Source organism: Phyllobates terribilis, unplaced genomic scaffold, assembly GCF_046119375.1.
Source record: "Phyllobates terribilis strain yellow unplaced genomic scaffold, ASM4611937v1 Scaffold_2__4_contigs__length_985480577, whole genome shotgun sequence".
In the NCBI taxonomy this organism is placed as follows: domain Eukaryota; kingdom Metazoa; phylum Chordata; class Amphibia; order Anura; family Dendrobatidae; genus Phyllobates; species Phyllobates terribilis.
This window is the reverse complement of record NW_027362762.1, coordinates 698,038,049-698,060,655: the sequence shown is the minus strand read 5'-3', so window position 1 is coordinate 698,060,655 and position 22,607 is coordinate 698,038,049. Positions and strand designations below refer to the sequence as shown.

At 46.7% G+C, this 22,607-nt stretch overlaps 1 long non-coding RNA gene across 1 annotated transcript in view; it reads left to right on the top strand.

Moving 5' to 3' along the window:
* LOC141252943 (uncharacterized) overlaps nucleotides 1-17,911 on the top strand; it is a 47,007-nt gene extending 29,096 nt beyond the window's left edge. Inside the window, exon 3 of the long non-coding RNA XR_012314161.1 lies at nucleotides 17,838-17,911. This is a non-coding gene — a long non-coding RNA (uncharacterized lncRNA). The remainder of the gene's footprint in view (nucleotides 1-17,837) is intronic.
* Nucleotides 17,912-22,607: the final 4,696 nt, after the last annotated feature.

Here is a 22,607-nt window from a genome sequence, read left to right as displayed (position 1 = left end):
CCTGGGCAGCTCCACTAGTCTTAGTGAAAAAGAAAGACAACACCATGAGAATGTGTGTAGACTACAGGAAGGTCAAACGTATCACACATAAAGATGCGTACCCGTTACCAAGGATAGAAGAGTCCTTAGCTGCATTAAAATCTGCTAACTTCTTCTCTACTTTGGATCTCACTAGCGGGTACTGGCAGGTTCCTGTAGCAGAGGCGGACCGGGAGAAGACCGCATTCACCACCCCGATGGGTCTCAGTGAATTTAACTGCATGCCGTTCGGGCTCTGCAACGCACCAGGAACCTTCCAACGGTTGATGGAATGCTGTCTGGGACACCGGAACTTCGAGACGGTCCTGTTATACCTGGACGATGTCATCGTCTATTCCAAGACCTACGAGGACCACCTGAAACACCTGGCAGAAGTGTTCGAAGCTCTGGCAAACTACGGCCTAATGGTGAAACCCTCCAAGTGTCACCTCCTGAAACCGAAGGTGCAATACCTGGGACACGTGGTGAGTGCTGACGGAGTGGCTCCTGACCCTGATAAGATCACCGTGATTAAGGACTGGCCAAGACCCTCCAGCATAAAGGAAGTGCGGCAGTTCCTCGGGTTGGTAGGCTACTACCGAAGATTCATTCCCAGTTTCACCAAAATGGCAGCCCCTATGCAGGACCTCCTGATAGGTCAATCTCGAAAAGCCAAAAACCAGAAGCCGCCCTTCAGGTGGGAAAAGCTGGAAGAGGAGTCCTTTTGCCAGCTGAAGATGGCCCTCACGGGGGATGAAATCCTGGCATATCCAGACTACAGCCAGCCCTTTATCCTCCACATGGACGCAAGCAACATCGGGCTAGGAGCCGTGCTGTCCCAGATCCAGCAAGGAAAAGAACGGGTAATCGCTTACGCTAGCCGAAAGCTACGACCCACCGAGAGGAACCCTGAGAATTATAGCTCATTCAAGCTGGAGTTCCTGGCAGTAGTGTGGGCAGTGACCGAACGTTTCAAGCATTACCTTGCCTCCTCCAAATTCATCGTGTACACGGATAACAACCCGTTGACACACCTGGACACTGCAAGGCTCGGTGCTCTGGAACAGAGATGGATGGCTCGCCTGTCCAACTTTGAATTCACCATCAAATACCGGGCAGGACGCTCCAATGCCAACGCGGATGCCCTGTCTAGAATGCCGAACTTACCGGACGTAGGGGAAGATCCAGAAGATCTGGTAGAAGTTGAGCTCCCTGCGTTCCACCGTCATGGGATTACCCTGTATTCCCACCGTGTGAAGGGCAGGCGCTCCGCGACGTTCAATCCCTTGCCCCACTACAACTGGGCGGAGACGCAAGACAGTGATCCCGCAGTCCGTCTGGTGAAGGAAATGCTGACCCAAGCCGATGCCAGTCTGGACCCAGACGCCCCAGAGGAGACTAAGCAACTGTGGAAGGAGAAAAGTAGGCTGTTCCTCTACAGGGAGAAGTTGTGCCGGAGAATGGTTAACTCTCGAACACATGAGTTGACCTGGCAGGTAGTGGTCCCCAGACGAGACGCGGCTATGATTCTGGAGGCGTACCACAACGGAGCAGGACATTTCGGGTGGAAGAAGCTGGAGTTCTTGTTGCGTGAACAGTTCTACTGGGTAGGCATGAGGGGAGCCATGGAGAGGTGGTGCAGAGACTGTGGACCGTGCCACCTAAGAAGGAAGGACCGTGCCAGCCAGAAGACTCCCTTGCAGCCCATCATCACCCGACAGCCACTGGAACTGGTAGCCCTGGACCATGTGAAACTGGCTCCAAGCAGATCTGGGTATGTCTACGCCCTCACAATCGTAGATCATTACTCCCGGTTCCTGGTGGTGGTTCCGGTCAAGGACTTAACGGCTCAAACAGCAGCTAGAGCCTTCCAGCAGCACTTCTGCCGTCCACACGGGTACCCGGACCAAGTGCTGACAGACCAAGGGCCAGCCTTCGAAGCGGAAGTCTTCCAGGAGTTCTGCAACCTGTATGGCTGCACGAAGATAAGAACAACGCCCTATCACCCTCAAACCAATGGACTCTCCGAGAAGATGAACCAGGTGGTGATAGACCTCCTGAAAGCATTGCCCCTGGAAGAACGCAGTATGTGGCCTGAGAAGCTGCCTGATCTGGTGGACCTATACAACCACATCCCTGTAGGTTCTACCAACTGTACCCCGGCTTACCTAATGAGAGCGAGACCTGGTAAGCTGCCTATCGACCTGGATATGGGAGTCCTGACGCCCGAGGACACCTCGCCAGAGGCAGACTGGGATACAGAACGGCAGCAGCAGTATCGGAAAGTACAGGAGAGCGTCGAGCGAAGTCTGTCTCAAGCTAGAGAAAGGCAAGAGAGGGCTTATAATCAGTATGCTCCCGCTGTTCCCCTGGTACCTGGAGAGCAGGTCTTGAAGAGGAAAAGACGGCTCCACAAGTTGGACGACCAGTGGGAGAAGGACCCGTACACCGTACTGCCATCAAGCCATGAGAACCCAAAGATTTGCGTGATCAGTAAGGATGGAGGAGAAACCACAGCCGTTGTCTCCAGAGACCACCTGAAGAAGTGTCCCGAGCAGCTGCAAAGCCCTGAAGAAGAAGATCAAGAAAACCCTCGACCCGCAGAGGAAAGGGAAAGGGAAGAAATGATCAGGACTGTACTCGGAGACTTCCCCCGGTCTTGGACACAAGTAAACGGTGCTGTCGTGGTACCCGTCCTCACCTTTCTCCAGCCAGCCCCGCAAGTGCCTACAGAAGAACCAGTAGAGCTGGAAGAGCAGCCGGCCCAAGAGGCAGAAGAGTCCACACCAGCAGTACAGGAGGATCAACCCTCTGCTAGTAGTGAGCCTGCCGTGCCCCTAGTGAGCCAAAGAGTGCGCAGAAAGCTGCCCAGCCTGCCCATAACACCTCCTACACCCTGTAGTGCAGGACCAGTGAGTGAACTCCATAGGTCCACTAGGGTTACCAGAGGCCAGATGCCCGTACGTTGGAGAATCTAAGTTAGCTAATTGCTTTAACTATTTTATGTTTACCTGTTTTGTTGTAGCCGTTGCTAATTATGTTTTTCAGTTGCAGATTTCTTTATATGGACTGACAGGTTATGGACAGTGAGCAACCGGAACTCTGTTGTAAATATGTTTGGAGCGTAACCCAGGAATGAACTACAGACTGTTAAAGACTCGGGGCAGGACAGACCCCTACCTGGTTACGGCTCCCTGTTCTTTGGTGAAATGGACACCCTTATTGCTTCCCGGTTACGGACACGCCGTGACCATCTCATGTATTTAATTGTTATTGTTTATACCCTGTTATGTTTTTGAAAAAAAAATATATATGTTTAGTCCGGGAGTACTAAATTTCACTAGGGGGGAATGTGGCACCCCAGGGGTCTGGTTTCCACAGTAATAGCAATATTACGTCTGTGAGCAGGTGGGAGGTCTCCTGGGCAGGAATCCTAAGCATGCCACACCTCCTGCCCAGCTCCCCTACATAAACTGGGGCTGAGGCAGGGTTAGAAGAGAGGAGTTCCAGACAGAGACGGAGTCTGGTCTGGACACGCAGAAACAGGGACAGATAGACATCAGGAGCTCTGTAGGAGCCAAGGAGAAGCGCCAGGGGCTGGAGCTGTGCAGAGCTCGCCCTGGGAGAAGGTACTAAAACCGGACACAGGAGTCCGAGGCTGTGGGGACTAAGATATACCCAGCAGCAGAATCCATCCGGCAGGGGATTCCAGGTCCTCTGGCCATAAAAGCCCGGAGGCTCAGTCACAACGAAGGGACCAGCACCGCCATCCCGGAGCGGAGGCTAACAGGAGGCCCCAGGTCACCAGCCATACGGGTGAGCACCACACGGTATGCCCAGGGACGTGGGCTACTTGTAACCGCCGAAAGCAGGGTAGCCAGGAAGGGTACAGACTAACGGGAAGGCCTACAACTCCACCTGGCCAGGGGAACTCCGGCTTACTCGCAGACTAACCAGGCCCCAACTACTAGCAAGTACTCCCGGGGGAATTTGCCTTGTACCATCAGTAAAGACCCTGAACTGTACCCTGGCGTCTCCGTGCTTCCTTGTCGCACCATTAGTGCTGGGACATCCACACCATCACTCCCAACATCAACCTCATCCTCTGCCCTGAGGCCATACCCCTCCCGTTGGGGGTTATACCATCCACGCTGCACATCCGTACCACCGGCCTCAGCGGACTGCCCTGCAGCGGCGGCTTCATAGCCGCATTCAACGGGTGGCGTAGTCGGACACTAATACCATCATACCAATAACTGCCACTTAGTTTGACCACCCTGGGCACGGACCGGGTCACCGCCACACGAAGACTACTACCCCCATCGGATCCGGCTCCGGGTATTCCCCGCGCGCACGCACGCCGCACTACAGCACTGGCCCAGGGGGCGCGTCATATGCAGTGAGTCGAACGGCTGGCCAAATTTAGGTAAAACCCCACTAACAATTTAAAGACACATAGAGGTCGGTCTCAGTAACGACAAATTCACATAAGAAAGGAGCGGGTCTCCCATACTGTTTGCCTATGCAGTGAATCAACGTCTGCCAAAAATTTGGAGGAACTTCAATGCCCCTTGCAAGAGACGTAAAGGTTGTAGGGCCTCCTGAAAACAATGTTCCTATTATTAGGAAGTGTGTCTCCCATACTATTTTCCTATACAGTGAATCTACGGCTGCCAAAAATTTAGAGAAACTCCAATGCCCCTTGCAAAAGATGTAAAGGTCGGAGGGCCTCCTGAAAACAATGTTCCCATTATTAGGAAGTGTGTCTCCCATACTATTTGCCTATGCAATAAAGCTACGGCTGCCAAAAATTTGGAGGAACTCCAATGCCCCTTGCAAAAGACGTAAAGGTCGGAGGGCTTTCTGAAAACAATGTTCCCATTATTAGGAAGTGGGTCTCCCATACGTTTGCTTATACACTGAAACAACGGCTGCCAAAAATTTGGAGGAACTCCAATGCCCCTTGCAAGAGACGTGTATATGTTGATATGGTACATATGGTGGTGATATGGTAGTGGAGGATGAGGATGTGGAGAAGGAGGAGGACAAGAGGAAATAGACAAAATCAGGAAGTGTATACCCATGTCTGGGTGTGAAGACAGAGGAGCAATGGAATAGAGTTAGACCTCCCAAAAAAAGGCACTGTATTTAAGTTTATGTTACGCTGCTATCATTCGGTTGTATTGAGAAGTCTGGCCCAATCCAGCCCTTGTTCATTTTTATAAGAGTCAGCCTGTCAGCATTTTCAGTTGAAAGGCGGATGCACCTATCGGTTATAATTCCACCAGCGGCACTTAAAATCAGCTCTGACAAAACGCTAGTGGCAGGGCAGGCCAGGACCTCCAAGGCGTAGAGAGCCAGTTTATGCCACGTGTCCAGCTTGGATACCCAATAATTATAAGTCACCTAAGAATCAAGGAGGATGTTGGTACGGTCGGCAAGGTACTCCCTCACCATCTTCTGAAACTTTTCACTCCTTGTGAGAGTACCCTGCGCCTCAGGGCCTGTGCGATGGGAGGGTCTGAGAAAACTGTCCTAGAACTTTGACAGTGTTCCCCTGCATCTGCTAGATTGCATTTGTGTCTCTCTCGCCGATACACCTTGGTTGTAAAACGAACAGTGACCTCTGCCGCCAGCGCTTTCAGATGGGAATTTTTTAAATAATGCCACAACAAGGGCCTTCTCTTACTGCTCCATTTTATTAGGCCTGTCCTGCAAGGCAATAAGAGACATATAGTTCTCCCTGTAGCATGGGTCTAGAAGCGTCACCAACTAGTAATGACTGTCACCCAAAATTTGGACAACGCGAGGGTCACGGGAAAGGCAGCATAACATAAACTCAGCCATGTGTGCCAGACTACAAAGAGGCAAGACTTCCGTGTCCTCACCAAGAGGACTACTGACCATGCTCCCCTCCTCATCCTCCTCCTCATCCTCCTCCTCCCTGTCCTCAGGCCATACACCCTGAACAGATGGTATGACAGTTGTGTAGGTAATACCGCCTATAGCACAGGAAACTAGCTCCTGTTCATCCTCCTCCTCTTCCTCATTGACGGCCACTCCACATTGGGATGAGATGAGGCTGGGCTGTGTGTACTCACCTTGTATGGTTCCTTGCTCCATCTCATTGTGCTCCGCCTGCAATGCATCCTCTTTAATTGAGAGCAGAGAGCATTTCAGAAGACAGAGAAGCGGGATGGTGATGCTAAGTATGGCATCATCGCCGCTCACCATCTTGGTGGAGTCCTCAAAATTTTGGAGGATGGTACTGATGTCTGACATCCTTGTCCACTCCTTAGGTTTTATGTGTGGAGTCTGACCTGAATACCGACGGCCTTGTTGATGCTGGTAGTCAACAACTGCCCTCTTCTGCTCACAAATCCTTCCCAACATCTGCAATGTAGAGTTCCAACGTGAGGGGACATCGCAGATCAGTCAGTGAGCTGGAAGATGCAAACACTGCTGAAGCACGGCAAGAGCGGCGAAAGCTGAAGCTGACTTTCTAAAATTGGCAACTAAAAATAACGCTTCGGTCAAGTCGACCTTCTTCAGATTGTACACTAGTGATCTATATGCACGTATGTGGAATAGCGATTCTGGCTGTTTCAGAATTCAAAAAGCAGTCCACTGGTTCCAGGATACAGGGGCATAACTTGAGGTGATGCTGTGCAGCTATTATGAGGAATACGGTACTTACTTGTCCCCTGAGTGAGACCAGGTGTCTGTGCAGTGGGGCGACCTCAGTGTCATGCCAGGTGTGAGTGAAACACAGAGGGGAAAGGGAAAGGAAGCCCAGTCAGTAGGGAAAGGGGGAAGAGATAACCTCCTAATCAGGACTAATGTCACCCTGTCCCCTCTAACGTCCCTATACAGCCTCCGCAGCTGTCGCCGGTCACATGTCTCGCCCTACTATCCCCTGCGCAAGGCTAAAGCTGGGGGTGGAAGGAAATGAGCACTAGTCAACCTACACTAGCACTCTAAAGACAAAAGGGGAAGACAACACAGGGAAATAATAACTTAGCTTAAGAAGAACTCCAACAGGACACATTGCCTCAAGGATCCAAAGAGGACGTGATGCTGCTTCAGCCAAGTTCCAAGTAGGAATGAATATAACCGGCGACGCCCACATAGACACACCAGGTATATATACACCCAGACTAAATGGAGGTAGTTGCTGGGTCCTAAAGACAGCCTCCTATCTAGGCAGCTGTCTGCATTGCCAAAAGTGGAGATCTCCTACAAACCATTGCAGGGTGACTCCATTGCAAGGCGACTGTTTGTCACCTCTGACACACCCGTGACAGTTGCTATGAATGTCCACATGGATGCGAAATGTCTGAATTTAGCAGTGTGGCCTTTGGGGCGTATTTAAGCTTGCATTCCAAGGACTGGGGTAGGGACAACTGTATGCTGCGCTGGGACAAGGACGTGGACATGCTTGCTGATGGTGCTACTTGAGAGTGTGCAACAACATGTGCAGGACAGGAGGCATCTTGGCTTGCACCATGGACAGGGGATTGGCGTGCATGCTCAACAGCGGCAGAAGCAGTGGTGTCACCCGCAGACACTGTTGTTGGACCCTGGGTTTCGGCCCACTTAGTCAGGTGCTTTGCTGCCATGTGCCTGATCATGCTGGTGGTGGTCAGGCTGCTAGTTTTGCTAACCCTACTGATGCTGGCCTGGCAGGTGATGCAAATGGCCTTTTTGGGGTTATCTGCAAAGTCTTTAAAAAATAACCAGACTCGGGAAGACCTAACAGTTTTACTGGCAACTTCTGCCGTGTTGGCTTTACAAAGAACGCTTTCCCGTCTTGGGTCTGCGGCCACCACACTGCTTCTTCCTGCCTGTTGTAGTGTTACGCCTCCCTCCCCTTGTGTGCTTCTGTCCTCACTCTGTGTGTCCCCCTGCCAGGTTGGATCAGTTACTATATCATCCACTACCTCGTCTTCCACTTCCGCCCTGGTCCTCCTCCTGACTTTCTGGCAATTGTGTATCATCATCATCATCCACCTCTTGCGACTCTGATTGCACTTTACCATCATTGCCTTTGTATGACTGTGGCTGCTCCAATATTTGGGCATCGCTACATGTGTTCTCTTCTTGACTCACTTGAAGCTGGCTGGGTGAGAGGCCCGAATCTACAAATGGAAAACTGAACAGCCCTTCTGAGTGTCCAAGTGTAGGATCAGTTGTCTCCGGGCACTCGGCATGGTGGGAGGAAGGAGGACCAGGGTGAGGAATATGCGGTCCAGACTCACGGCTACTGAGACTTGACCATGTGGAAGACAGGGTGGAGGTGGTGGTGGCCAAGTGACTGGAAGCATTATCTGCTATCCAACCAATAACCTTTTGACACTGCTCTGCAGTCCCCTAGTAATTGGGACAGGAAGGTCGAGCAAGAAGATGTGGGTGTTTGATGTGGCACAATTTCACCTTGCCCACGGCCACGTCCTCGGCCTCTGCATGCACCATCACCATCACGTCCACTTCCCCATCCCTTGCCACGCACTTTGCTAATTTTTAATGGAGAACAATATTTTCCATGTTCACGAGAAATGGCTGATTTTGGAACCCAGTTATATGTGATATGTCTGACAGAGATCCACGTTTTTAAATAGCCGGCCTGTAATTTGCTAATACTATCCTTCACAGACATCTAGTGTGAATAACTTGACCGACACACTGCAACAGAATGAAAATGGAAGAAATGTCTGATTTTGGAACACTGTTGTATGTGATATGTCTAAATTAAATAAAATAAAATAAAAAAGCGGTCTATAGGGCGCTAAAAGAATGAACACTAGAGGTGAAAATTTTTTTAGGGCTCATTAAATTTATTTTTTAGCCCTAAAAAATTTTTCACCTCGTGTTCATTCTTTTAGCGCCCTATAGACTGCTTTTTTATTTTATTTAATTTAGAACACTTTCAGCCCCCCTTTGGGGGTTAGCGGCAGGAGCAGCTTCTAGTTAATCATTCTCAAATCCCCCCACTATAAAATTCCCCTTTGGCTGCTCAACTCAGGACCTGCGGTTGGGGGCTGTACTCTCCTACCTGTACCTTGCGGTGAGACGTGCCTGCTCCTTCCATCCTCACACCAACACCGGAGTTGTGCAGGGGTGCACAACTCCAATAGGTGAGTGGCCTTTTGGCTGTTTCCGTCACATCTACCTATCAGGTCCTTCACACAGCGTGCTTTTTCCCCCTTTCTCTTCCATATGTGATATGTCTGACAGAGAACCACGGTTTTAAATAGCAGCCCTGTAATTTGCTAATATTATCCTTCACAGACAGCTAGTGTGAATAGCTTGACCGACACACTGCAACGGAATGAAAATGGAAGAAATGTCTGATTTTAGAACACTGTTATATGTGATATGTCTGACAGAGAACCACGGTTTTAAATAGCAGGCCTGTAATCTGGTAATACTATCCTTCACAGACACCTAGTGTGAATAGCTTGACCGACACACTGCAATGGAATAAAAATGGAAGAAATGTCTGATTTTGGAACACTCTTATAGGTGTTAGGCCTGACAGAGAACCATGGTTTTAAATAGCAGGCCTGTAATTAGCTAAGGCTGTGTGCCCACGATGCGTTTTTTAAGCGTTTCTGCAGCAGCAAAAACGCTGCAGAAACGCTTGAAAAACGCATGGTAGACCTGCCATGTTCCCCAATGATAATCCACATGTGCTGTGCACATGCTGCGGAAATTTCCGCTACGGATTATCATTGCGGAAAAAAACGCAGCACTACCAATTATTTTGCGGAAGTGCTGAATTTGCGCCGCCATTGACTTGCATTGAAACGCATGGATTTCGCATCACTGCATATGTACAGTAGATGCGCATTCCACGCATTTCAATGTGCGGATGGTACCCGGGTCTAGAGGACAGGAGACTCTCCTCTGGACCCGGGTACCATGCAACCTGTGAAAAAAAGAATAAAATAAAAAATAAATGTTATATTTACCTTCTGATGGCCCCTGTTGCGCTCGTCCTCCCTTGCCGTCAGATCGTGGTGGACTAAAGGACCTGTGCTGACGTCATTTAGTCATGTGACGGCAGGTCCTTCAGTGCAGTGCACCGCGATCTGCCTGCAGCCACGATGAAGCGAAGCAAGACTCCGGGGGCCATCAGAAGGTAAGTATAGATTCATTTTTTTATTTTTAACCATTCTTTAAAGTCACACTATATAAATCCTTGCCGTTTGCATGGATTTATATAGTGTGACCAAGTTGACAAGCACTTTCCAAGTGATGCTAAAATCGCTTGGAAAGCGCTTGTCAACCTGCATGCGGAAATGCATGTGAAGAATGCTTCACATCCGCAAGTCCCTGGCAGGAAAAACCATACACAATCCACATGCGTTTTTTTTCTGCCAGGGAGATGCAGAGCATTTCTGCATCATGGGCACATAGCCTAATACTATCCTTCACAGACACCTAATGTGAATAGGTTGACCGACACACTGCAACGGAATGAAAATGGAAGAAATGTCTGATTTTGGAACACTCTTATAGGTATTATGTCTGACAGAGAACCACGGTTTTAAATAGCAGGCCTGTATTTTGCTAATACTATCCTTCACAGACACCTAGTGTGAATAGCTTGACCGACACACTGCCATGGAATGAAAATGGAAGAAATGTCTGATTTTGGAACACTGTTATAGGTGTTATGTCTGACAGAGAACCATGGTTTTAAATAGCAGGCCTGTAATTTGCTAATACTATCCTTCACAGACACCTAGTCTGAATAGCTTGACCGACACACTGCAATAGAATGAAAATGGGAAAAAGTTCTGATTTTGGAACACTCTTATAGGTGTTATGTATGACAGAGATCCACAGTTTTAAATAGCAGGCCTGTAATTTGCTTATACTATCCTTCACAGACACCTAGTGTGAATAGCTTTACCGACACACTGCAATGGAATGAAAATGGAAGAAATGTCTGATTTTGGAACACTCTTATAGGTGTTATATCTGACAGAGAACCATTGTTTTAAATAGTAGGCCTGTTACTTGCCAATACTATCCTTCACAGACACCTAGTGTGAATAGCTTGACCGACACACTGCAGCAGATTGAATATGGAAGAAATGTCTGAATTTTTAACACTCTTATAGATGTTAGGTCTGACAGAGAACCATGGTTTTAAATAGCAGGCTTGTAATTTGCTAATACTATCCTTCACAGACACTTAATGTGAATAGCTTGACCGACACACTGCAACAGAATGGAAAAGGAGGCCAATATTTTCCATGTTCAGTTTAAATTTCTGGATTTTTATCGCTGAAATATGGAACAGATCTGGCTTTATTCTGCAGTGAGAAGAAGCAAATGGAGCATAAAAATGGTGTTGCTTTTTCTAGATTGATTTTTAAGGAAATAACCAGGATTAAGATAAAAAAAAAAAATTTCACTGGCCCTTGATATCTGGGGCTGTCTAGAACTATCTGTTATTATTACAGCAGCAGACAGGACGTTCAATGGACCCGCTCATTACAGCAGACTGCAGTGCTGTATTATACACTGCAGTCTGCCACACACACTGCCTGCCTGCCTAGCTCTGATATATATGTACAGTATATATATATGTTGTGGAATACCTAGACTAGCAGGACGTTCAATGGACCCTCTTATGCTGTATTATACACTGCAGTCTGCCACATGCACTGCCTGCCTGCCTAGCACTGATTATATACAGCTTGATTAGTCCTCAGAAGGACTGCTGTTTCAGATGGTTATAGATATATGTTGTGGAATACCTATACTAACTATGAAGAAGCAAATCTCTCCCTGACGCAGCAGCACCTCTCGCTACTCTGCCTGATTCTGGGGTAGACTGTGACAAGCATGGCGGCGCCCGGTCTTATATACACCTGATGACGCTGTGCGGCCAGCCATTCACTGTAATGCGCACAACCAACATGGCTACGGCATTAGAGCGCATGGCAGGCAATCTCTGCATGTTCATTGGCTCTGTAGAGAGCACCAAACATGCAGGAAGGGGTCCCGAGTTCCCGCCCCAGCAACACGGAAATACATCTGCGACCTAGTCTCCCAGTACTTACCTGCACGCAAACTCCATTCCTCACAAGATCTCCTTCTATACTACCCTCTTATCACCTCTTACCACAATCGCATACAAGATTTGTCTACCCAATATATCATACTCTCGCCTACAGAGGAAACCTTCAAAGGGAACCTGAAGACCTACCTCTTCTGACAAGCCTACAACCTGCAGTAACCACCGCTCCACCATTCCGCTGCACGACCAGCTCTACCTCACCTACTGTAGCCTCAACCATCCCTTGTAGTTTGTTTTTGAGCCCTCACAGGCAGTGTCTCTCCTCCTGTACCAGTTGGAGACATTTTTTGTTCAAGATTATTGTTCTTGTTGTTTGCTATGTATACCCCTTTTCACATGTAAAGCACCAGGGAATAAATGGCGCTATAATAATAAATTATAATAATAATTATACTATTTGTACTGTGGGCCAATTGATGCCACTTTACCTGGTGTCTTCCCCTAATTTGAGCTGTTTTGGCAGCTTTTGGGCCCCTTTGAAGTTGTTGTGTAAGTGTTTGGTTTTGCCGCCCATTGAATACAATGGGATTCGGATATGTTCGACAAACTGTTCATTGGGAAATTCGTCGAGCTGAACCGAATTGAACCTTGAAAGGTTTACTCATCTCTACTCATAACTGCAGAGCACCTGCTGCCATTTTCTGCACTTATGAGTAGACACTAACCTGGAACAGGTATATAAGGTTAGTGTCTATATCCTGTGTGACATGCAATGAATAAGAACAGTGGTCCAAAATGCGTGTGCGTATAATTACATTCTGGGAGAGATTGGTGACTGTGGTCATGTATTTATCCTTTTAAAATTTTTTTCTAATAAAATTTTAATTTTTTATCTTGAGCTGGAAACCTTCTTACGTTGAATTGAGCCATTTGGTCTTGTTTCTATGCAAAAGGGTTGACTTTTTGGCTGTATTTCTTCCACAAAGACAGCTTCTGACCAGACTTCTCTGAACAGAGGTTGGGTGTAGCTGGGTCATGCTGTTTGTTGCTTAATTTTGAGCTGATGGCAATAGGGAAGAAGATTACATTTTTCTTTTGCGGTGTGCGGTGGTACACAAACTACAATCTGCCTCTAATGCCTCCAATATTATTAGGTACTTCAGCCACTGTTAGTTGTATCTGTGTAGGGATGTGGACTGTCTTACCCTGTTCCTGTCCCTGAAGACAACAGACGCGTCATGTGAATACTGTCATGTGGTTTTGTATGTAAAAGTGATGTGCGTCTCATGTCATGTATTATGGTGATGTACAGCATGTGAAATGTTAATGCATAATATAAGCGTGGCGCCCCTGAGGGTTCAGTCGCCACAGAGGTACTGCACCTCACCCAGAGGTGTGGCATCTCCTTCTCTCAGGTAAGGATGGAGTACTGCCCAGGACCCCAACACCTGCACTCAACACTACACTACTCCAGGCCGGCTGGAAGGGCATATGACCTTCTTCTGCTGCCCCGTCCCTGGCTGGAGTGGGGGGAACCAAAAGTGAGGGGGAACCAAGTGGTGGGTGTGGGTGGAGGACACAGACCAGGGGAGCACTTGAATAGAATGTGTATATAAAGGGGAGCCATCTTAGAGTAGCAGGTCAGTGGATTCAGTGAGAGAGAAGAGGAGAGGAGCAGAGTCTCCTATGGAGCTCTGCTCCAGAGTGGGGCCTAGTAAGAGAGGCCCACGAGCCAGAGGGGAGTCAGGGAGGAAGGCTCCAGGAATAGAAGGGATCCCTGGGGGTACGGTGAGTGCAGCACGGCACCCGTACGCCCGAATCTGCCAGACGTCAGAGGGATTAGGCCGCAAGAAGGGCACAGGTCCCTGGACTAGCCGAGTTACTTCAAGTCTCGGCTGGAAAACCGGGGGCTTCTGCACTTTCAGGGTGTAGTTGCCACATTCGCACCTAAGCCGCCGAAAAAGGGCACCAAGTCAGGTCCGGGAACTTCAAGTTGCCCAGAGGGGTCTCAAAGTACCCTATCGGGACTTTGTGTGGCGAGGCGCAGGGCAGGAGGGAGAGACCCAGCGCGGGAAGTCGGCTAAGAAAGGAAAATAATGAGAGGGGTCCCGTTAAGTGCTCTTGAGATACTTGAGGGAGTGCTGAACCCCTGCCTGGTAAACGCAGCGCGACGTGGGAGGCTGACACCTGTACAGTGCCACCTGAAGAACCTAAATAACTGTGAGTAAACTCGGATGACTGCACCCCACTGTTTCTGTCACTTATTTCTACCACGTTATCCCTCCTGCACTACAACGCCCAGCATCACCATCTGCACTTACACCGCCCTGGAGCTGTGCTCTGCCTGTGGAGAGCCGCACCAACCAAGCTGCCCTAACATCTGCTCTAGAGGTCTGCCGCAGCGCCGGTACCCATTACCGGGAACCACAGGTGGCATCACGAGACAAAACTGTTATTCATCCCTTCCAGCAACAACCCCTTTTAAAGAGTGACCCCAGGGTATGGGCCCGGGAGCCGACCGCCGTGACATCCCAAGAAGGTAAAGGCCCGGGTACCGATTCCCCCATATCCCGCTGGATGAGTCATAAGTATAGTATAGGATAAGCTTAGGATAGCATAATACATAGAAAAAGGATAATAGGTTTAGCATATGGGATAGGAAATGAGATAGAACTAGCCCAGTGGGTTGGCACTAGTGCTGATAAAAAGGGGGCACTTCCTGGTTAAAGGAAGTTCAATGTCAATTAGTGAAGTGCCTAGTGAAGGCCACGTTCAGGTGCTGTGGATTGCTAGGGGCAACATGTGCCAACCATTTGAGGCACTGGGAGGCCATATGGAGTTCCCTGACGGACATTCAACAGCTTCTGGAGCCTAGGGCTCGGGCAAGGTACCAAGGAGCGGGCCTGGTCTTCTGACATCACGAGGTCGGTGGACGTGGAATTACATGGGGGAGAGGTGGCCGGTCCCGGGTGAACTGCCAAAATGGACTGTGAATCCCTGAGGCTATTGGAGTCAGCGGGTTTTGGGGTCGTCCAGAATGGGTGGCAAGACAGAAGAGAAGTTGTATTAAGGATGATGGAAGTGTGAATTGCTGTGCCCTATCGCACCTGTATCCACCTGATGAACTTGGACTATTTAGTAAAAGTTTGACTGTTGCAAATAATCTGATGTCCCATGCATTGTGTGCAGCGGCTCCTGAGAATGGAAGCCTGGAGGCAGTGGAGACCTGTGGCAAACAAGTGAGTGTAATGCACCAGACACCCTACAGCACACTAGGACTGGGACACCCCTTGTCTGTAACCAGATAGCAGCTCGATCGCCACTACCGTTCTGCTGCACTTTACATCTGTTCCTGGGAAAGTTGTTCCTTGGAAAACTTGCCAGCCAGCCTTCCCAGGTACAAATTAAACTAACGCTGGCTGAAGAACTCATCTATTCCAAGGAAAGCTAGCTACCAAGCTTTCATCGGCTTTCCCAGCTACAGATAGGGTTTTCAGCCACTGTTAGTTGTATATGTTCCTGGTAAAGTTGAGTCCCTGGCAAAGCTGTTCCTTGGAAAACTTATTGCCCAGCTTTCCAGAAATATAAACAAATAACAGCAGTTGAAGAGCCTAATAAGATAAGAGGAGGCTTTAGAGGAAGAGAGAGGGCAGTTAGCCAGCCCTGGTTAACACTCTTCAGAGCTTACAGTGATCATAGCGGAGAATTCAAATCTTTGCTAGCTCTTATGCTCTGATCACAGTGATTACCGGTGTATGGTGACAGCAGGTCTGATGACAAGGGCTGCAATGGTGACTTCATCCATTGTCTTGTTAATACACTGGCAAATATGATAATACCTGGTTAATACATCATTGGAGCCCTGATGCCCAGATCTGATATCACTGCACACTGGTGAATACTGTGATCTGAGTGCTACAGCCAGCAAAGATTTGACTGCTCCACTCTTATCACAGTAAGTTGTAGTGACAGAGGAAAATTGTAGTCCAGTGCATAATGCGGGGCTTTAATAAAATTTTGTCAGGCTCCACCTACAGTTATGAATTGGCCATGCCCAGGGACATGCTCAATACTCAGCTGAGGCAGCTGCAAGGGATGGAGATAGTGTTGGATGCAGAAGACTTACTATGCCCTATGTCTGCAGTATTTATTGTGTGTAAGTGGTGTGCACTGACACTTATACACCAGAAAATTAAAATGGCAGCCCCCAGTGTTTGAACTAATAAATAATAATTAAAAAAATAAATATTACAAGAGTTAATTTTAAACAGTTATCAGTAGAAAATATAAAAACTTTTTTACATTAATGTGTGGCGCCCCAGAGCGTTCAGTCGCCACAGAGGTACTGCACCTCACCCAGAGGTGTTGTATCTCCTTCTTTCAGGTAAGGATGGAGTACTGCCCGGGACCCCAACACCTGCACTCAACACTACACTACTCCAGGCCGGCTGGAAGGGCATTATGCACTTCTTCTGCTGCCCGTCCGTGACTGGAGTGGGGGGAACCAAAGAGAGGGGGAACTAGTAGTGGGTGTGGGTGGAGGACGTAGACCAGGGGAGCACTTAGAGAATAGATATATATAGGGAGCCATCTTAGTTAGTTGGAGAGTTGGTTCAGTGAGTGATGCAGTGAGAGAAAGGAGGAGTGGAACAGAGTCTCTTCAGGAGCGCTGCTCCATAGTGGAGCCTAGTAAGAGAGACCCTGGAGAGAGAGGGGAGTCAGGGAGGAAGGCTCCATTACAGAAGGGATCCCAGGGGATACAGTGAGTGCAGGACGGCACCCGTACACCCGAATCTGCCAAGAGTCAGAGGGATCAGCCGCAGGAAGGGAACCGGTCCCTGGCCCAGCCGTATTACTCCAGGTCTCGGCTGGAAAAACTGGAGGCTTCTGCACTTCCATGGTGCAGTTGCCACAACCTCACCCTAGCCGCCGTGAAGGTCACCAAGTAGGTCCGGGAACTCCAGGTTGCCCAGAGGGATCTCAGAGTACCCGACCGGGACTATGTGTGGGGAAGAGCAGGGCAGGAGGGAGAAGACCCAGTGCAGGAAGGCGGTCAAGGAAGGAACATAAAGAAAGGGGGTCCCGATAAGTGCTTCTGATACACCTGAAGGAGTGCTGAACCCCTACCTGGCAAACACAGTGCGACGCGGGAGTCTGACACCTGGACAATGTACCCGAGGAACCTAAAAAGAACTGTGAGTAAACTCGGATGACTGCACTCCAATGTCTCTGTCAGTTATTTCCACCATGCTACCGCGCCTGCAGTACAACGCACCAGCATCACCATCTGCCACTACACTGCCTCGGGGGCCCGCTCCGCCTATGGGGAGCATAAACATCCCAGCTGCCATCCCATCATCCCCGGAGGTCTGCAGAAGCACCGGTACTCATTACCGGGAACCACAGGTGGCGTCACGAGACAAAACTGTTAACAAGCCCCCTTTAAAGAGTGACCCCAGATGACGGGCCCGGGAGCCGACTACCGTGACATCCTATAAAGAAGGTAAAGACCCGGGTACAGAGTCCCCCCATATCCCCATGGGCGAGTCAAATGCAAAACAAAAATGATGTGATACATTTCCTTTAACATATACCATTGACAGCTGTTTTTCAGAGAATCATGGGGGTAGAAAACCCCTTTAACTTGGGTAGATCCTCTTTAAGTTTCAAAATTTTAAAGAGTACATAAAAGACAATATATGATAAGGTTTCCAGTTACAAATATTTATTATATTTTATTATATTTCTTCTTGACATGGACATTACTGTTTCTGTTTCTACATAGAATGGATGAAGATGATAAAGATGCAGCAGTTGTTCTTTCTATTCAGAAACCTCCGAGCTGATGGCAACAGACGGGTAAGTAGCTACAGAGAGATCAAGTAAAATGTGTACTAAATAGGCGGTTCATCATATTGTTCATTAAAGGTAACCTGTCACCAGGTTTTTCCCATATAAAGTAGGGCCAGTGCCTGTAATCCCTCTGTTACAGCATTCTGAAAGCTGTATGTACTGTATGTCCCCAATGCGCTCTGCATAACACAAAAATTTACTTTTCTTATACTCATTTATGCAGTGGTTCAGTCCAATGATAAATAAGCTATAGACATGACACACAGCTGAGTATTCATAAAATAAATAATTTTTATTAATCGTAGTATTTAAAAACAAGTAAAAATCAAGGAAAAAGATACTCAAAGATGGTGCATTCAAACTGGGGGAAAAGGCACTGTAACCCAATAATATATGGGGTCAAAAGAAATTGTGTATAAATTTTATAAATACAGATAGACATATATATAAGCAAAAGTACCACCATATAAACAATGCTAGAATTACAATGAGTCAGACCAAAGTCACATATTCATTATAAATAATAACAGTCAATAAGAAAAGAAAAGCGCAGCAGAAATGTGTGAGAGATGGGCTCAAATGAATGCAGCACTTCAAAAAAGAGAAATACCATAAGAAAAATAGTAATAAGTACACATGAAAAGTAAGTCACTTCAATAGGTATATATATATATACTATATATATAAATATATACAGTTATATGAAAAAGTTTGGGCACCCCTATTAATCTTAAGCTTAATGTTTTATAAAAATTTGTGTTTTTGCAGCAGCTCTTTCAGTTTGATATATGTAATAACTGTTGGACACAGTAATGTTTCTGCCTTGAAATGAGGTTTTTTGTACTAACAGAAAATGTGCAATCTGCATTCAAACAAAATTTGACAGGTGCATAAGTATGGACACCTCACCAGAAAAGTGACATTAATATTTAGTAGATCCTCCTTTTGCCTCTAGTCGCTTCCTGTAGCTTTTAATGATTTCCTGGATCCTGGATGAAGGTATTTTTGACCATTCCTCTTTACAAAACAATTCCAGTTCAGTTAAGTTTGATGGTCGCCGAGCATGGACAGCCCTCTTCAAATGATCCCACAGATGTTCAATGATATTCAGGTCTGAGGACTGGGATTGCCATTCCAGACCATTGTAATTGTTCCTTTGCATGAATGCCTGAGTAGATTTGGAGCGGTGTTTTGGATTATTGTCTTTCTGAAAGATCCATCCCCTGCGTAACTTCAACTTTATCACTGATTCTTGAACATTATTGTCAAGAATCTGCTGATACTGAGTGGAATCCATGCGTCCCTCAACTTTAACAAGATTCCCAGTGCCGGCATTGGCCACACAGCCCCAAAGCATGATGGAACCTCCATCAAATTTTACTGTGGGTAGCAAGTGTTTTTCTTGGAATGCTGTGTGTTTTTGCTGCCATGCATAACGCCTTTTTGTATGACCAAACAACTCAATCTTGGTTTCATCAGTCCACAGGACCTTCTTCCAAAAAGAAATTGGCTTCTCTAAATGTGCTTTTGCATACCTCAGCCGACTCTGTTTGTGGCGTGCTTGCAGAAACGGCTTCTTTCGCATCACTCTCCCATACAGCTTCTCCTTGTGCAAAGTGCGTTGTATAGTTGACCGATGCACAGTGACACCATCTGCAGCAAGTTGATGCTGCAGCTCTCTGGAGGTGGTCTGAGGATTGTCCTTGACTGATCTCACCATTCTTCTTCTCTGCTTTGCTGATGTTTTTCTTGGCCTGCCACTTCTGGCCTTAACAAGAACTGTCCCTGTGTTCTTCCATTTCCTTACTATGTTCCTCACAGTGGAAACTGACAGGTTAAATCTCTGAGACAGCTTTTTGTATCCTTCCCCTGAACAACTATGTTGAATAATCTTTGTTTTCAGATCATTTGACAGTTGTTTTGAGGAGCCCATGATGCCACTCTTCAGAGGAGATTCAAACAGGAGAACAACTTGCAAGTGGCCACTTTAAGTAGCTTTTCTCACGATTGCATACACCTGGCTATGAAGTTCAAAGCTCATTGAGGTTACAAAACAAAAAAAAGTGCGTTAGTAAGTCAGTAAAAAGTAGGTAGGAGTATTTAAAACAAGAAAATGATAAGGGTGCCCATACTTATGCACCTGTCAAATTTTGTTTGAATGCAGATTGCATATTTTCTGTTAGTACAATAAACCTCATTTCAAGGCAGAAACATTACTGTGTCCAACAGTTATTACATATATCAAACTGAAATAGCTGTTGCAAAAACACTAATTTTTATAAAACATTAAGCTTAAGATTAATAGGGGTGCCCAAACTTTTTCATATGACTGTATATATATATATATATATATATATATATATATATAGTACAGACCAAAAGTTTGGACACACCTTCTCATTTAAAGATTTTTCTGTATTTTCATGACTATGAAAATTGTACATTCACACTGCATTCACACTGAAAGCATCAAAACTATGAACACATGTGGAATTATATACTTAATAAAGTGTGAAACAAATGAAAATATGTCTTATATTCTAGGTTCTTCAAAGTAGCCACCTTTTGCTTTGATGACTGCTTTGCACACTCTAGGCATTCTCTTGATGAGCTTCAAGAGGTAGTCACCAGAAATGGTCTTCCAACAATCTTGAAGGAGTTCCCAGAGATGCTAAGCACCTGTTGGCCCTTTTGCCTTCACTCTGCGGTCCAGCTCACCCCAAACCATCTCGATTGGGTTCAGGTCTGGTGACTGTGGAGGCCAGGTCATCTGGCGTAGCACCCCATCACTCTCCTTCTTGGTCAAATAGCCCTTACACAGCATGGAGGTATGTTTGGGGTCATTGTACTGTTGAAAAATAAATGATGGTCCAACTAAACGCAAACCAGATGGAATAGCATGCCGCTGCAAGATGCTGTGGTAGCCATTCTGGTTCAGTATGCCTTCAATTTTGAATAAATCCCCAACAGTGTCACCAGCAAAGCACCCCCACACCATCACACCTCCTCCTCCATGCTTCACGGTGGGAACCAGGCATGTAGAGTCCATCCGTTCACCTTTTCTGCGTCGCACAAAAACACGGTGGTTGTGTTCTTTAGCCCAAACAAGTCTCTTCTGCTTGTTGCTTGTCCTTAGCAGTGGTTTCCTAGCAGCTATTTTACCGTGAAGGCCTGCTGCACAAAGTCTCCTCTTAACAGTTGTTGAAGAGATGTGTCTGCTGCTAGAACTCTGTGTGGCATTGATCTGGTTTCTAATCTGAGCTGCTGTTAACCTGCGATTTCTGAGGCTGGTGACTTGGATAAACTTATCCTCAGAAGCAGAGGTGACTCTTGGTCTTCCTTTCCTGGGGCGGTCCTCATGTGAGCCAGTTTCTTTGCAGCGCTTGATGGTTTTTGCAGCTGCACTTGGGGACACTTTCAAAGTTTTACTAATTTTTCGCACTGACTGACCTTCATTTCTTAAAGTAATGATGGCCACTCATTTTTCTTTACTTAGCTGCTTTTTTCTTGCCATAATACAAATTCTAACAGTCTATTAAGTAGGACTATCAGCTGTGTATCCACCAGACTTCTGCACAACACAACTGATGGTCCCAACCCCTTTTATAAGGCAAGAAATACCACTTATTAAACCTGACAGGGCACACCTGTGAAGTGAAAACCATTTCCGGTGACTACCTCTTGAAGCTTATCAAGAGAATGCCAAGAGTGTGCAAAGCAGTCATCAAAGCAAAAGGTGGCTACTTTGAAGAACCTAGAATATAAGACATATTTTCAGTTGTTTCACACTTTTTTGTTAAGTATATAATTCCACATGTGTTAATTCATAGTTTTGATGCCTTCATTGTGAATGTACAATTTTCATAGTCATGAAAATACAGAAAAATCTTGAAATGAGAAGGTGTGTCCAAACTTTTGGCCTGTACTGTACACTGTGTTCCAAATTATTATGCAAATAATATTTTCTTAGATTTTCCAAAATTACCTATATGAATTGCAGTCATTGTAATTTTCCAGTCAAATAACTATTAGAGTACAATTGAAAGGTTTTTGTACAAACTGCCTATGATAACAGTATATTTTTAAAAAAATAAAAAACTCAAACTGCACTCAAAATGCATGTTCCAAATTATTATGCACAGCAGAGTTTTCAACCTTTTCATTTTAATAAAAAAAATGGTCATTTTTGAAATTATAAGCATTAGCAGGTTATTACAAACTGAAATCAAACAGTTTTCAACTCCAAACTTTATTCTAGGTGATGTTACATTTGCACATAGGACCGCTTGTTCGAAAGGAGCTTCTGAACTCTCTCGTCCATTGAATTTGTCAGGTTTTGGATGGTTTCTGCTTCAATTGTTTTGCATGAGGACAGAATACCCTCCCAGAGCTGTTGCTTAATGTGAACTGCCTCCCGCCATCATAGACACTCCTTTTGATGATGCTCCAGAGGTTCTCAATGGGGTTGAGGTCAGGGGAGCATTGGGGCCACACCATAAGTTTGTCCCCTTTTATGCCCATAGCAGCCAGAGATGCAGATGTGTTATGTGCAGCATGAGACGGGGCATTATCATTATGTGTGGATGACCATAGGACAGTGATCGTAAAATAAGAGATCAGGCGCCCAATCAAGACCAGTGACTCCCATTGGACCGAAATGCGCCATAGGGGAGTATAAAAAAAGCTTTTGTTGTGTTATGCA